Source organism: Triturus cristatus, chromosome 4_1, assembly GCF_964204655.1.
Source record: "Triturus cristatus chromosome 4_1, aTriCri1.1, whole genome shotgun sequence".
Classification (NCBI taxonomy): Eukaryota; Metazoa; Chordata; class Amphibia; order Caudata; family Salamandridae; genus Triturus; species Triturus cristatus.
Window position 1 is genome coordinate 444,073,847 of NC_140585.1, and position 15,474 is coordinate 444,089,320.

The 15,474-nt window shown below is 54.1% G+C and overlaps 1 long non-coding RNA gene across 1 annotated transcript in view; it reads left to right on the plus strand.

Moving 5' to 3' along the window:
• The first annotated feature begins 1,327 nt into the window (after positions 1-1,327).
• The window catches only part of LOC146855098 (uncharacterized), a 339,896-nt gene continuing 325,749 nt past the window's right edge, over positions 1,328-15,474 (plus strand). The window contains exon 1 of the long non-coding RNA XR_014980786.1: positions 1,328-1,376. This is a non-coding gene — a long non-coding RNA (uncharacterized LOC146855098). The remainder of the gene's footprint in view (positions 1,377-15,474) is intronic.

Sequence of the window (15,474 nt, forward strand, 5' to 3'; positions counted from 1 at the left end):
TCTGTTGATAGGTTGTTTTCACCTCTCCGTGCCTGCCGATGGCGGCACACGGTCTGCTGCTGGCAAGGTGACAGATGTACCCTCTACTAAATTAAACAGACTGAAGAGTCTATTTATACTCGAGCCTGTGTCTCTGCGGGGAATGCGCCATCTCAAGGTGATGCCTGGGAGCCTCAGCCCGAGCGAGGCCTTTGCTCGGATTTGATTATAAAAGGTTAGTTTGTTAACCCATCGTGGACGCGTTAGATTGATGAGCTTGACTTTGCCCTGTCCCAATTAACAGGACTAACGACAGACTATTACAGCAGAGACACTCGCTGGCGTGGATTCCGCGGGGAGCAGGGGCTTGTCTCAGGGCCCGGGGAGAGCTCAGGGGTCCGACGTCCTTGAGTGTAAGGCAGGAGGCAAGACTTCTGCAGCGCTTCCTGCTTCCAAACCGAGTGAGGCTGTACATCACCACGATCAAGCACCAACTACAACACCTACACCTAAAGTTGCCGTCACTAAATTAAACACAAATGGTGACATCTTTGATCTTTCATAAAGTCGGCATACAAAGTGATTGGTGGAATGAATGTTAGAATTAATCTCAACCTCCGGTAATCGCTTTGAGTCGAATTCTATAATCGTGAATTTTACCTCTTCTGCGCCATTTTTGTATTTCATTTTTTGTAATTTTTTCCAGAATGGACATCGCCACTTCCATACGGTTTGACATAAAACCATCAGACAATCTCTGGGCCTCACGCGCTCAGCACTCTGTCCACAATCATGATCCTGGGCTCGGGCCAACAGTGGACACAGCAGCCCTCCCACTACATGGCACCCTTGCTTCTAGGTCTAGGATGTGGGGCACTTCCCCCGCGCACAGTCCGCCCCACGGATGGGCAGCCAGAGGCGAGGTGAGCAGGCTTGGTGGGACATCCGGCGCACAGTCCACCTCCAGGGATGGGCAGCCAGAGGCGGAGGGAGCAGGCTGACTGGGTGGGACATCCGGCACACAGTCCACCTCCACGGATGAGCAGCCAGAGGCGGAGGGAGCAGGCTGACTGGGTGGGAGATCCGGCGCACAGGCCACCTCCAGGGATGGGCAGCCAGAGGCGGAGGGAGCAGGCTGACTGGGTGGGAGATCCGGCGCACAGGCCACCTCCAGGGATGGGCAGCCAGAGGCGGAGGGAGCAGGCTGGGTGGGACATCCGGCGCACAGTCCACCTCCAGGGATGGGCAGCCAGAGGCGGAGAGAGCAGGCTGACTGGGTGGGAGATCCGGCGCACAGGCCACCTCCAGGGATGGGCAGCCAGAGGAGGAGGGAGCAGGCTGGCTGGGTGGGAGATCCGGTGCACAGTCCGCCCCACGGATGGGCAGCCAGAGGCGAGGTGAGCAGGCTGGGTGGGACATCCGGCGCACAGGCCACCTCCAGGGATGGGCAGCCAGAGGCGGAGGGAGCTGGCTGGGTGGGAGATCCGGCGCACAGTCCGCCCCACGGATGGGCAGCCATAGTACCCCCAGGGGCACCCCGCTTACCCCCCTCCCCCAAATTAGGTTACCCAAAGAAGACACAAGAAACAGTTGTAGTTGGGTAACAAATGCTGCAGGATTTATTACATAATTCCAGGATATGTAATAGGTGGGTTATCTTACGGGCGATCCAAGGGCAGGCGGCCATCTACTACACCTGCCCCGCCTGATGAGCCGGGCAGCACGGGAACGACCCGCGAGTGCTGCCCCCCCAAGTGAGTCTTTTTTCGATCACGTGCCGTTGAGATTCTACTCACACCCCCCCTCTCGGGGCGGAGCGTCGCATAGCAAACCCCCGGTTGTTCAGGCCCACAACCGCCCACAGGCCTAGCGGGGCGCCGACCGGCTTCCGGGACCTCTCTGGAGGCTCCTCGTTTTGGCTCAGGCACCACGTGGTGCCGCGCAGAGGTACCCTTTGTACCGGCCTGCTTCCAGATCGCCCTGTAACTCCGCCTGCAACGAAAAGAAAAACATTAAAACGTTCAGCCAAAAACCCCACCCCACCACACCACGCCGGGTAAGCGGTAGGGAGGGTAAATAGGCGAGGTGGGCGACAAAGAGGTCGCCAGTGAGGGTGGGGGAAGGCTAAATAGCCTTCCCCTCACACCTGGGCCCGGAAGTGACGCGCCATTCGCGTCACTTCCGGCCCCTGACACGGAGGGGGGCACAGATCAGGAACCCTGCCCCCGCCCCCCCCGAAGTATGGAGTGGGGAGGGGTGACCGGGGCCCCGGGGCCACTAAGGCGCCGACCGCCGAGTGGCCCCCTGCGGGGGCCGCGGTCAGCGGCATAGTACCCCCAGGGGCACCCCGCTTACCCCCCTCCCCCAAATTAGGTTACCCAAAGAAGACACAAGAAACAGTTGTAGTTGGGTAACAAATGCTGCAGGATTTATTACATAATTCCAGGATATGTAATAGGTGGGTTATCTTACGGGCGATCCAAGGGCAGGCGGCCATCTACTACACCTGCCCCGCCTGATGAGCCGGGCAGCACGGGAACGACCCGCGAGTGCTGCCCCCCCAAGTGAGTCTTTTTTCGATCACGTGCCGTTGAGATTCTACTCACACCCCCCCTCTCGGGGCGGAGCGTCGCATAGCAAACCCCCGGTTGTTCAGGCCCACAACCGCCCACAGGCCTAGCGGGGCGCCGACCGGCTTCCGGGACCTCTCTGGAGGCTCCTCGTTTTGGCTCAGGCACCACGTGGTGCCGCGCAGAGGTACCCTTTGTACCGGCCTGCTTCCAGATCGCCCTGTAACTCCGCCACAGCCCTGGAGGCGGCTAACCGTCGCAGCCAGGGCCCCCCACCAACCTAGCTCTTTACCTGCACCCTCTATTCACCAATGTTTCGCTCAAATCCAATAAAAACAGGTCCATGCCTATTTGGGAGAGGTGTACTCCATCCAAGTCGAAGTACCCCTTTACGTTCCCCCGAATCATCTCATGTCGAATAAAGCCCAAACCCCTTTGGGCTGTGAACTTACGCATTGCTCCATTAATGCGCCTCCTGGAGTGCTCAACCGCTTCTAAGGATTTAGCTCCCCGCCAGGACCTGCGGGGGATGATCTCTGACCACACGATCTCACACTCGCCCAGACGTTTGCAGATTTCCCCTAAGTCTCTTTTCATGGCTAATAACAGCAATCGTCTCCCCAGGGTAACAAGGTCGTTACCGCCCAGGTGTATCACCAACAGGTGGGGCAAGGTGGACCCGTGTGCTCTTAGTCTCTGCTCGATCCTATTCCTGAGTTCGAACCATCTCATCCCCGGCACCCCCATCCATTCCACTTTGGTCTGAGGGAAGTGTCGCATCCAATTTCGGTGCAATGCCCATTGGGCCGCCCGGGCGACAAATGAATGCCCGATCACCCACACCACTCGTCCTAATAAAAGAGGAGACATGGTGTACACACAAGTTATTTAATCAGAAAGGGTGATTTCAACGATACACACCATAAATCACAACACATTACCAAAAGCTGCCTCACGGGCGAACATATACCTTATAGCAGTCAGATTCCCAACGCCCCAGTTTCTTCACCTGAGCGGCCTCTAAACCCGCCAGGTGAGCGGCGGTGGCAGCGCCGATGCGGAAGGAGTGGCTGGAATACCTTCTGTCCGGCCGGGCGAGCCCCGCCCTGGCTAAACTAGCCCTGATTACCTGCTCGAACTGGTATCTCGTTACAGGGGTACCATTTGAATGTAACAGAAGATAACCAGGGCCAGGCGGTCTGTGCTCCAACAACGCCTTTACCCATTGTACTGGGCAGAACCTGGGATCACCTAGGGGCTGGAGAACCACCCTGATCCCCCGCCCCGCCTGATCAGTCTTGGACTTGCGTAACAGAATGGTCAATGCCCCGGAGATAGACACATCTGAAATTGCCAGCGCATCCCCTGAACAGTCGACCTTGGACCTAGCCACTAACTCACTGACTCTGAAAGCCCCGAAGAATGCTAAGCAGAATGTGGCAGAAAACAGCGTGGCCTCGTAATGAGAGTAGGTGACTAACTCGAGAGCCCCTAGCATGCCTTTCAGGATTTCAAAATCAATGGGCGCTCGATTATCAGGGGCCCTGGGCTCCTCCCTAGCCCAACCCTTCAAGGCGGCCCGTATGGGATAGGAGTTAGTGGGATCCGCCCCGCCAGACAACCTAGTGTCGTGGCTTACGGCTGCCAGGTGACTGCCCACCCATGAACGGCTCTTCCCTTGTCCCCTCGCCCACACCAGAAATGCTCTGACTTGGGACACCATCGCAGCCCCTGAAGTACCCAGTGCTACAGAAGTTGCTCTGAATGTTGCCATGTGGGCGCTGTAACGCTTTCTGGTACCTGGGGCCAGAGCTCTTTCTCCCATCGCTTTCAGGCTCAGTCCCACTGCAGGATCCTCCATAGATGGTCCGGGAATGGGGTCATCTGCGCTCTCGCCCGCGGCCAGGCCTCCCTGAATCGGAGCCACTGAAAACGAGAAAGAGCGTCAGCTGCCACATTTTGAATCCCCTCAATGTGCCTGGCTTTAAACTCCACATTGATGCGCAGGCAAGCCCGGACCAACTCCCTTAGTAAGCACAGCACCAGCCGGCACCTGGCGGACTGGTTGTTAATTGCCTGAACGACCGCCATGTTATCAGACCAGAACACCACCTTTCTGTCTGACAATGCCGCCGGCCATAGGTGTAATGCAACAACAATCGGGAAGAGCTCCAACACCGTAATATTTTTGGTGATCCTACGCCTGCGCCAAACATTGGGCCATCCCTGCGCGCACCATTCTTCGCCCAGGATAGCCCCAAAACCTTCCCTGCCTGAGGCATCTGTGAAAAGACAAAGTTCCTGACTATCAATCCAGGGCTGCTTCCAAATCACCGTCCCGTTAAAGCAGGCGAGGAATTCGCTCCATACCACCAGATCCTGCTTCAGCCCTGTCCCCAGCTTGACCCAGTGATGTTTCTTTTTTATACCAGCAGTCGCCCTAGCTAGCCTGCGTGCAAAGACCCTCCCCATGGGTATGACCTTTAGCGCAAAATTCAGGGTCCCTAGCAGGCATTGGATTTCGCCTAGAGTAGCCTTGTCCCTACCCAGTAGATCGGAGATCTCCTGACGCAAGGCCTGTACCTTATCCGCAGGGAGTCGGGACACGCCCTTTACCGTGTCCAACTCGATGCCCAAGAATACCAAAACCTGCGCCGGACCCTCGGTCTTACCAGGAGCTAAAGGTACGCCCAAGTGTCCTGCCAATTCCGTGAAACATTGCAGTGCCCGCGCACATTCTTGCGAGTCAGCTCCCCCGATGAACAGGAAATCATCCAGGTAGTGGGTCACTCCCTCAATGCCATACCTGTTTGTTAAGGCCCACTGTAGGAAGGAGCTGAACGCCTCAAAGTACGCACAAGACACCGAGCATCCCATGGGCATACACCTATCATAAAAGACCTGGTCCCCCCACTTGAAGCCCAGAAGGTGTTGGCTGTCCGGGTGTACTGGCAAGAGCCGGAAGGCCGATTCGATATCAGACTTGGCCAACCAGGCTCCCTTCCCTGCCCTCCTGATCATGTCGACTGCCAGGTCTAGGGAGCAGTAAGACACTGAGCATTGACCCTCGTCCAACCAGGAATTCACGGAATCCCCTTCTGGGTGTGATAGGTTGTGGATAAGTCGGAAAGCCCCTGGCTCCTTTTTTGGTACCACCCCCAGGGGAGAAATCACAAAGTGGGGCATGGGGGGTGAGGAAAATGGGCCCGCCACCCTGCCCAAAGATACCTCCTTCGCTATTTTATCCCGCACTACCTCCGGGTGTTCCCTAGCTGATTTCTGATTTTCCGCATCCCTGCTCACTAAGGGGCCTTGATAAGGAATGCGGAAACCGTCTAAGAAACCCTCAGAAATGATGGACCCTTCCTTGCCAGTGTAACCGCGGAGTGCGCTGAGGAGGTTCTTTACGCAGATGGGAGAGGGCCCCTTCACATGATCGTGGGGGGCTAGGACATGCGCGCTGGCAGATGTGTACGCAGGGGGCCAAAGCGCAGGAGGGAGGAAACCCCCCGGGCTACTTGCTTGATGAAGGCTTGTCGGGGGAGTCGCGCTTGGAGCATGCGGTAGCGGCATGGGGAGCCCCGCACACGCTGCAGTTGTGGGAGAAACGGCATGATTTGTCCCAGGAGCAGAACCCTGCATTGAAGAGCCTGCAAGTTCCAGAAGACCGTGCCCGAAAGCCAGGCCTGCGACCCCCCCCACGCCCGCCCCGAAAGGACTTCCTGCTCTCCCATTTCTTCTCCTTTTTATCCTCTTTCTCTTTGCTCTTTACACCGTTCTCTGTACCTGACTTCGTCGTAGACCCCTCAGTATGCTTGCCCATGTGTTTTACCCATAAACGGACCTCCAACTGGTCCCATTCAAGATCTGGGCAGATTGCTCTCTGTCTGCGGAAGTCACAGTCGTAGTGGTACCATCCCATGCCCCCACCCTTAGCAGCCTCTTCAGTAATCACGCTTGCATAGTGGAAGAGACCAGGCCCTTCATCTGGGAATTTCTCCACTATTACTGCTGCAAAAATGGCAAAGGCCTGGCCCCAAGTCACAATATTTTTGGTGGGATATACATGGTACCGCACCCGCTTGTCCTCTTCCTTGTTGCCCATCCTCCTGGTATCTACTCCCTCCGCCCCATGCATGAGAAGGGTGAAGATATCAATAAATTCCCTGCGCCAAATCCCTTCTTTGGCCACTAGAGGGACCATCCAAGCGAGTGAACAGCGGCCCGATACTAGCGGGGCCGTGGTAACTAGGGGCTTAGGTGCTACTGCTAGCGTCGGTGCCGGCGTCGGTACCACTACTACTGCAGTATCGACCGCACTTGCCGCGCTCTCGGCCACAGCAGCAGCTGGGGGTGTGGGCCGCGGAGGAGGTTCCAACGCAGCCGGCGGCTGACACCACACCTGCGTGAAGCCCCCCGGCGCCGGGAGGACAGTCGGCGGCGGTGGGGCGGGCGGACCAACCCCTAGGGGTGACCTGGCAAGCAGCAGACCGGCTCTGACCTCAGCCATGAAGTCTTTTAAAGTGTCTGAAAGCTTACCCACATCCTCTGCTGAGGCAAATGTCGCCTGGGGCGGGCCAGGCAGTCCGTTGAGCGCCCCCGTCCCCAAACTAACCGCCGCCTGGGGGGGCGCTGAGGCCCTGTGAGGAGGGGCCGCTCTATTCCGAGCCGGTGGTTGTTCAACCGGGAAGTCTTTGCTCGTGGGGCGGCGGATTCTTTTCGACCGTGACGGGCCCGCAACCTCCCCTACATCCTTATCCGTAGCTGGACCGTCCATCGCTATCCCAGAATCTGGGGGGGTACTGGCTTTCAACAGTTCCGTCGCCCAAGCTAAACCCTTGGCCCTCGTCAGCTCCAAGAAAGCGGCAATCCGTGATTCCTCCGAATTGTCCGGCACGGACTCCTCAACCTGTGTCCCTGGTGTGAAAAGGGGGGGGGATAATCCTTGGCTGTCCATCACTTAGCAGTTGTTCTCTCTTATCTGCAATTGGGAAAGAGAGAAAGTTAACCGCCTATTCACCCCCTTTGAGGTTAGTTCTTCGCTCCTGAGCGCCACACGCTACTCCGAGAGGTACCCCCATCCCCCAACTGCCCGTACTTACTCCCGTCTGAGCCCACAATACGGATGGTATTTGTCTCACGTCTCTCTGTCGCCCCTTAATAATCCTCCGGTCCGTGAAAGCGGACGAATGTACTGCAAGAGAAACCAGCATAAGCGCAAGAAATGCAAACACGAAAAAAGGCGTGGCTGTACCGCAAGATAAAGGGTGGGGGGGGGGGTGATTGGAGGGGGGGGGGAGAGGACACAGGTGCTCATACACATCACGTTTCACCATGCACACCCTGTTTGCGTCTGCCCTCAGCAAGCAACATGGTACTCGCTTGCGCCCCACCCCCACACTACCTTCCACACTACAATCTTGCCTTTATTGTAGCATGCCTACAAATTATTGGCACACTTTACATTACATATTCAGGCACGGGGGCCAACTCACTGTCTTCACCAAATTAATTGTACAAGAATTTGAAATTGTGCCAACTTATGACACTTTGACCGCGTTCGCGGGACTCGAACCCTTGTCCTGTGAAAACCTTTATAACCACAGGCACAAGACTTACCATTGAGCTATCGCTCCTGGTAGTACCCGCGCTGCCCAAAAGGGGAGACGCGACCACAAAGCGCAGCCCGCCTCCCCGACCCAGGATGATCGTTACCAATTCCGGGCCACTACAACGCAACTCCGCGATCCCCCTTCACTGCTCAGGCCACTCTCGGACGCCATGCATAGCCCCCTGGATCGGCCCCTTGCTACTATCTACCCGCAAACTCTCGGGCAATGCGGATTGAGGGCGGCTACCCGCTCCCTGCTGGGACACCCGAACCAGCCTACTGTGGGACCGGGCCTTCGCTATGCTTGCTGGGTGCCGTCCCCCCCCCCCCAGACCCCACCAAACAAACCAAACAGGGCCGAGCCAGGCCACAGAGGAATACATTGCCCATTTCATGTGGCGCGAACCGTGTGTAATCAGCGCTTACATGTGGGCACCGCATTTACATCGCACAGTCAGGGGTAGTAACCGATTTGGCCCAGTCAGGCCCGGGGAGATACTTGATTCAGCCCGAAGACCCGGAGCGGGCGCAACACCTTGTACGTGCCGGCCCCGAGAGGTAATACTCGTTTTAGCCCCAGAATCCCCGGGGCCGACGTGACACCTCGCAAATTCAAGCCCGGGAGATAAAACGTTTGCCCAGAATCGCCGGTGCAGACGCCACCTGGGGGGCCCAGTAAAGGACGGCGCCACGGCCGCGAGGCACGCAACCTTCCTCGTCGACAGCGCACTATTATGCCCCGGAAAACGAAACCTGCTGCCCGCCCCCTGCACCCTAGGCGGCCGCGCAAGCAGCGTGAGGGGGGGTGGAGGATGACTTCCCTAAAATCAATAAAGGACTATATGGGAATCGCACCTGTCACCAGCAGGCAACATTACCATGGAGCCCGCGTGCTCCGACCACCGCGAGGCACGCAACCTTCCTCGGCGACAGATTCGGCGACTGATTTGGCCGGGGTCACAGCATGAACTCGACCCGAAGGCCATGGAGCTCTATACCTGATCCCCGTACTTACATACAAATTCGGGCACGGGGCGATTAAAGGATTTGCCCAGAGCCCCTGCGCAAACTCGCCCGAAGGACTTGGGCGCTGTACCGAGCACCGTAACTACATACCCACGCGGGCGCTGGGAGACTAAGAGATTTGACCCGGTTCCCAGCGCAAGCTCGACCCGAAGGTATAGGAGCGCGTAGCACCGCATTTACCTGCATACATCGGCCCGGGGAGATTTAAATGATCACCCCGAATTCGCACCGCCTTTACATACAAACAGCCACTGGGGGATTGAGTTATATATCCCGCGTCACAAAAGCGACCGCGGCCCCGAGACGCGCTGCAGGACCACCCTGGGAACACCAAACCATTTGGGAGTGCGGACCTGCAATATACTTTCGCTCTTACGCATAATCCTTCCTCTAGCGCGAGACTAAGCCCCACACCCAAGATGGCGGCCCGTATGACGATGGACGCCGGGTAGCCGGCACGGTTGCGTCCCCACCTGCGCTAACCAACAGTGGCAGCGGGAAACACGACAAACACAGCATTTCCTCAACGATCGCACGCTCTTGAAGCGAAAGCTACCCGAGCCTTGCTCTGTGCACGCTCCCCCCCCCCGCCCGTGGTACTCCGACCACAGGGCCCCGTATCCTGGTACTGCCCAGGGACAGGGCCGGGGCGAGAGGGCAAGACGGCAACTCACCGAGTATTCCGCAGTTCCAGCACGATAGGCGACGGCGACGACGATCCCCGCGAGACGGCTCGGCGTCCGATAAATAGGCGAGGTGGGCGACAAAGAGGTCGCCAGTGAGGGTGGGGGAAGGCTAAATAGCCTTCCCCTCACACCTGGGCCCGGAAGTGACGCGCCATTCGCGTCACTTCCGGCCCCTGACACGGAGGGGGGCACAGATCAGGAACCCTGCCCCCGCCCCCCCCGAAGTATGGAGTGGGGAGGGGTGACCGGGGCCCCGGGGCCACTAAGGCGCCGACCGCCGAGTGGCCCCCTGCGGGGGCCGCGGTCAGCGGCAGAGGCGAGGTGAGCAGGCTGGGCCTGGGTGGGACACCCGGCGCACAGTCCACCTCCAGGGATGGGCAGCCAGAGGCAGAGGGAGCAGGCTGGGTGGGACATTTTTGCCAAGGGTGCTTTCAGTTCCCGCTCCGATCATTGGTTACCTGACCACGCCTCTGTGAACCAGACTGTGCTCACCACTCATCCGATGTTTTATACACCCAAAGGACATATCTAGTGAAACATATCAACAAAAATAGAGGCCACTGGCACCGTGCTATAAAAACAAGTTGTGTTTCAAACGAGGTGTTCTTCCTGAAATATATGGGGGTGGGGGGGGGGCAGTTTCACATAAACCACTTTAAAATACTGTGTCTCAGAGAAGAAACTGACAGCCCTCGGTGTTGTTATTCAGCAGTGTTGACTGAAGACGAGGGCATTTCCTTGTCGTTAATGCCTTGGTGGCCGTTGGGTATTAACAAATGATAACTGACTGACCATGAGAGCTGGTATTCATACTGCGCTCATATGAAAATGAGCTTCGTCAAAAGTGTTTTTCTGAAGCTTCATCTTGAAATGACCAAGTGACTCTCATTTTGTTTACATTCAGAGCGATGGCTCAGCAAAGGGTTGTCATTGTGTTTCCATCAGCCCCAGTAAACGCCGATTAAGAAAAAAAATGAAACTGACAAGAAATGAACGAGTCTAATAGTATTTCATGTTAGAAGAAGACACATAACATTGTGAGTCCTACTATTGTCTTGTCTTCCGCATCAATGGATTTTTTTTTGTTTGACAACCAAAGTGCTCCAGGGTGCTCGGCTCTTCATTATGCATATTTGCAACGTGAGATGGATGACGTTCGGGCATTCCTTTAAAACGTGAGGTGGCTGGGGGACATTTCCAATAGGGTGAGCGCTGCACTCTGAAAAGAGTTTAAGGGGACATAAGACGCCAAGTTTTCTTGAATGCATATTTGCAGAGAGGGGAGGATACGTCTCGTCTTTATAGAACCCCGCGGGCGACCCTAGGCAAAAAAAACTGGTCAGACAGCTACTAGCTACACAACTATTTTAAACAGGAGGCAATGTAAACACAAGCCAACATTTTAAATATGACATAGCCCTTCTGTATGCGGACAAGCTCAGGTGACATTTTACACTTCTGTTGCTTCTAGGTTTGTCAATTTACCTTTGAAATGCGCAACGATTTGCCAAGATGAACATTACAAAAAAGCATCTTTTGTTGATTAGTGTCTGGCGAATCAGAGCGACAGCGAGTGACATAATCCCAATTTGTGACAAGTTTGTAATGTAATTGTAAACAGCATATCCAATAATTAAGCCTTTTTTACGGCCACCTAAAGTATCCATCAATCAATCAGGGATTTGTGAAGCACACTACTTACCCATGAGGGTCTCAAGTGCTGGGGGTGGGGGGCTTCGAGCTGCTCCGTCTCATCCAAAGAGCCAGGTCTTGAGGCTCTTACTGAATGCTTGCAGTGTGGGGGCTCGTCTGATGCGGAGGGGGAGTTCGTTCCACATCTTGGCCGCGACGTAGGAGAAGGCTCTTCCTCCCACTCTGGCTCTGCGGATGTGTGGGATTTTGACCAGAGCAAGGTCGGCAGAGCGGAGGCTTCTCCTGGGTGCACAGAAGGAGATTCTTTCATTGAGATATTGGGGTCCAGTGTTGTGGAGGGATTTGAAGGTGTGAGTGAGCAGCTTGCAGGTCTCTTTTTGATGGGGAGCCAGTGGAGGTCTCGTAGGTGCAGGGTGATGTGGTCTTGTCATGGGATGCTGAGGACAAGTCTGGCTGTGGCGTTCTTGATGGTCTGGAGTTTGAGGATTAGAGACTTGTAGATTCCGGCGTAGGTTCCAGTAGTCCAGTCTGCTGGTTATGAGTGCGTGGGAAGCAATGAAATGGCATGCAGTTTACGTTTGCTTATTCCACGCAAAATGCACCTGCCATCTTAGGCACATGATGGGAACCCAAAGAGATTTGCATACGGTCACACAGACCAAATCACCCAAGTAACCCCTAAAATATGGAGTGAACGACAACACATAACCCGCATAGCCAAATAGCTGTAGGAGGCTGTCTGGGGAATGCAATCCCCACGAAGCAGCAATTCCCCACTATATACAATGTGCAAACCAAGCTCGTGCTATTTGTAAAGTCTTGACAAGCACTGCTCGGGTCCCCTTTAGCAGTTTTGGCTATCACGTCTGCCCAGTGGGGCCAGTAACAGTTCCTCTTTAGCAGTTCATGCGATGACGTCTGCCCAGCAGGGCCCAGTAACAGCTTTTGCTTTTGCTCCAGCTGATGGAGCAAGTGGTTCATTACGCCCTATGGAAGGGACCCTAACCTATTATTGACAAAACCATTTTTTCTTTTTTTTTCTGAACCTGAAGTCGTTCTTCTGGGGGAATCTGCGTGAAGTTTGTTAAGTCTGATAAGAACATGCAGGAGATTATACAACAAAAATCCGGTAAGGCAAATTCAGCAAAAGACAAACTTGTGAACTTATTTTTCTGCAAAGTGAATGCACCGTCTATAGAAGCTTGCTATCTTGTTTGCTGGAAATAAACATCAGACTGCATCACATACTGTGCATCAAAGAGATACTCACTGGCTTTGTCAGTGCGTTTTTACTTTAGCATATAGCACCCCATAGGAATGCAGGTGTTTCCTTGTGTTCTTTGTCGCTTGTTCATCTGCCCCCAGCACGCTTTCTTTTAAAAACAACCTCTGTGTACCCACACTAGAAACAGGACTGGCACTCACCAATAGCCTTCAGCTGTGGGTTTCAAGTGAATCATGACTTAATAGCCCTCCCAGTGCAATCTGGTCAACGTGGTCCATCTTTGCAAAGCTGCAGTTCTTCCAGTGAAGCGGGGTAACTATTCTTTTCTTTCATGGTAACTCTTCTTTTCTTTCAAAAGTTCATTTTCTTAGCCGCAGACAAGTGTTTTCCTCTTTCACGAGTGCTTTGGGGAGCACAGCAGGTATTTAGTGCCAATCTTATTTGCAGCATGCCTATATAACTGTTCATCAAACAGCATTTTATTGCAAGGCTACACTATGCCTGATGGAGTTTATATGTTTGTGAATGCAATTTGGAACATAAATCCACCTTTGTAGCTAGCATCACATTGAAATCTTTTTATTTTGTGAAATGACAGTTCTCTGAGCCTTTAATTGGTCCGAGACTAATTCCCATGCAATAGCTGATGCAATCTACAACTTGCTCAATTACTTGGGATGTTCGTTTGCCTCTCCAATTCCATATATGGGGAAGAGGATAGAGAAGAAATAATTTGTTTCAGAAATGGCAGAGGGCTGTCTTTCTGTGGTCAGAGTAAGCAAGGTGAATGCCCTGGCTTAGGTAGGATTTGAGAGACCATGATGTTACACATGGTACTTTATGGGGAAAGGAAGACACAACTTTATACTGTGCCTATAGCAGAACACATCTAAACAGGTTTCCTCTTTAGTAAGCAGAACAGAAATTATCGGTAAGCCCACCTGAGAGTCTCTGGTCAGGCGAGTACACATCCAGCAAGATGAAAGGTTGAAACCCTGTCTGTAGCCTTCCAACAGGTGCCAGTAGGTGTTCTCCTAGTGTATGAAAGTGGGTTGTTGGTTGAGTGGGGTGTGAGACCTGATAAAGCAGCAATCACAGGCTTGACAAGGTGAGGCACAAGCCAACTGTGATCAACCCCCTGATAGCTTGGCACAGAGCAGTCAGGCTTAAGTTAGAGGATATGTGTGAAGTATTTGTTCAATACTTCAAACAGTAATGAAGTGAAAAACACCATACAAAAAAGATTCCACAAGAGGTTAGAAAAATAGAAATGTTTTAATAAATAAAATGAGACCAAAACAACAAAAATCAGTAGAACCGCAGATATGCAGGTTTAAAGATTTCAGTGAAGAAAGCGCCAGAAAGTGCAAAGCGCCAACTGTGGACATCTGGTTGTGCCAGACCGGGCTAAAGTCACAAGTTCAGGTCGACCGGGATGGAGCATGGGCCGGCTACAAGGACCCAGTTAGGCCTGCTGAATAAAGTAACTTAAATCCTGGTTTGCAAAGCATTGTGCGGATTGGTGTCGAAGATGTGTCGCGTAGCCAAAGTGATGCGCCGGTTCCGTTGTGCGACAAGGCTGCGGTGCAAGGTCCTGCATCATCGGCGAGGATCCCATCGACGAGGGCTTGTGATGTGTAGTCCAGCGTCGAGGATGCATCGCACAGTCGGGTAAAGCGTCAATTCCGAGGAGCTGAAAGGCCACAATGTGGAGTCTGGACCCGTCATCAAGGCTGCTGTTGATGAGGGATGCGAGGGCCTGTGTTAAGGATGCATCACCCGGCGGTGGTTCCAATGGGGTGACGTGCTGAAATGCGAAGCAGGTCTTTGCTGTGGTACCGATCCATGCAGCAGTGACAATGTGTCGGTTCTGCTCGGGGTTGCACTGCACACCAAAGGAGGAGTTCTGTCAGCCTCTTTGGAGCCACAAAGGCTGGCAGAGCACCTTGAGCCCATTTCCAAGGGCCCAAGACTGGTTTAGCACCACTTGGCAGTGTAGACTCACAGATGACAGTATCCAGATCCTGGGTTCGAGGTTGTTAGAGCCATCTTTCCCAGAAGCTTAAGCGAGGAGGCCTGCAAACTAGCCCTTGGAATCCCTCCGGTGGTCCTGGATTCAATAGATGCAGGTACAGTCCTTCTCACCCAGGCAAGAGGACAGCAGGGGGCAGGTCAGCAGGGCAGAAGTCCTTCAGAGCACCAAACCAGCAGAGTGGGAGTCCTTTCAGCAGCACATGAGTCCTTCTTCTTGGCAGAGTACCCACAGGTCAAGAACTGTACTGAAGAGTTGGTGTCTGAGGTCTAATACTTATACTCAGTTGTAGCTTAGAAATGGGGAAACATTCTAGAGGCAGGACTTTGAAGTGCACAAGTGCCCTGCCTTCCTGGCTGCATACTAACGACAGGGGGTATGCAGCCCTTTGTGTGGAGGCAGTACACAGCCTATTCAAGTGTAATTGGAGCCGTGCCCAGATCCTCTCTCCCATCCTGTCTTTGATGGCCCATCCAGACACATCTAAGCTGCCTATTGTGTGTGGCAGTCTAGGAGAGTGTACAACTGTCCACTGCACCCAGTCATGTGACCCAGAGACAGGCTGCACGCACAAATTGGCTAAAGCAGGAAAATGCCAATGTCCTAAAAGTATGTTTTATGAACAACTCTCAGACTTACTAAATGCAGTATCCAGTTACCATTTGAAGTCTCCTGTTAAATGCTATTTATTA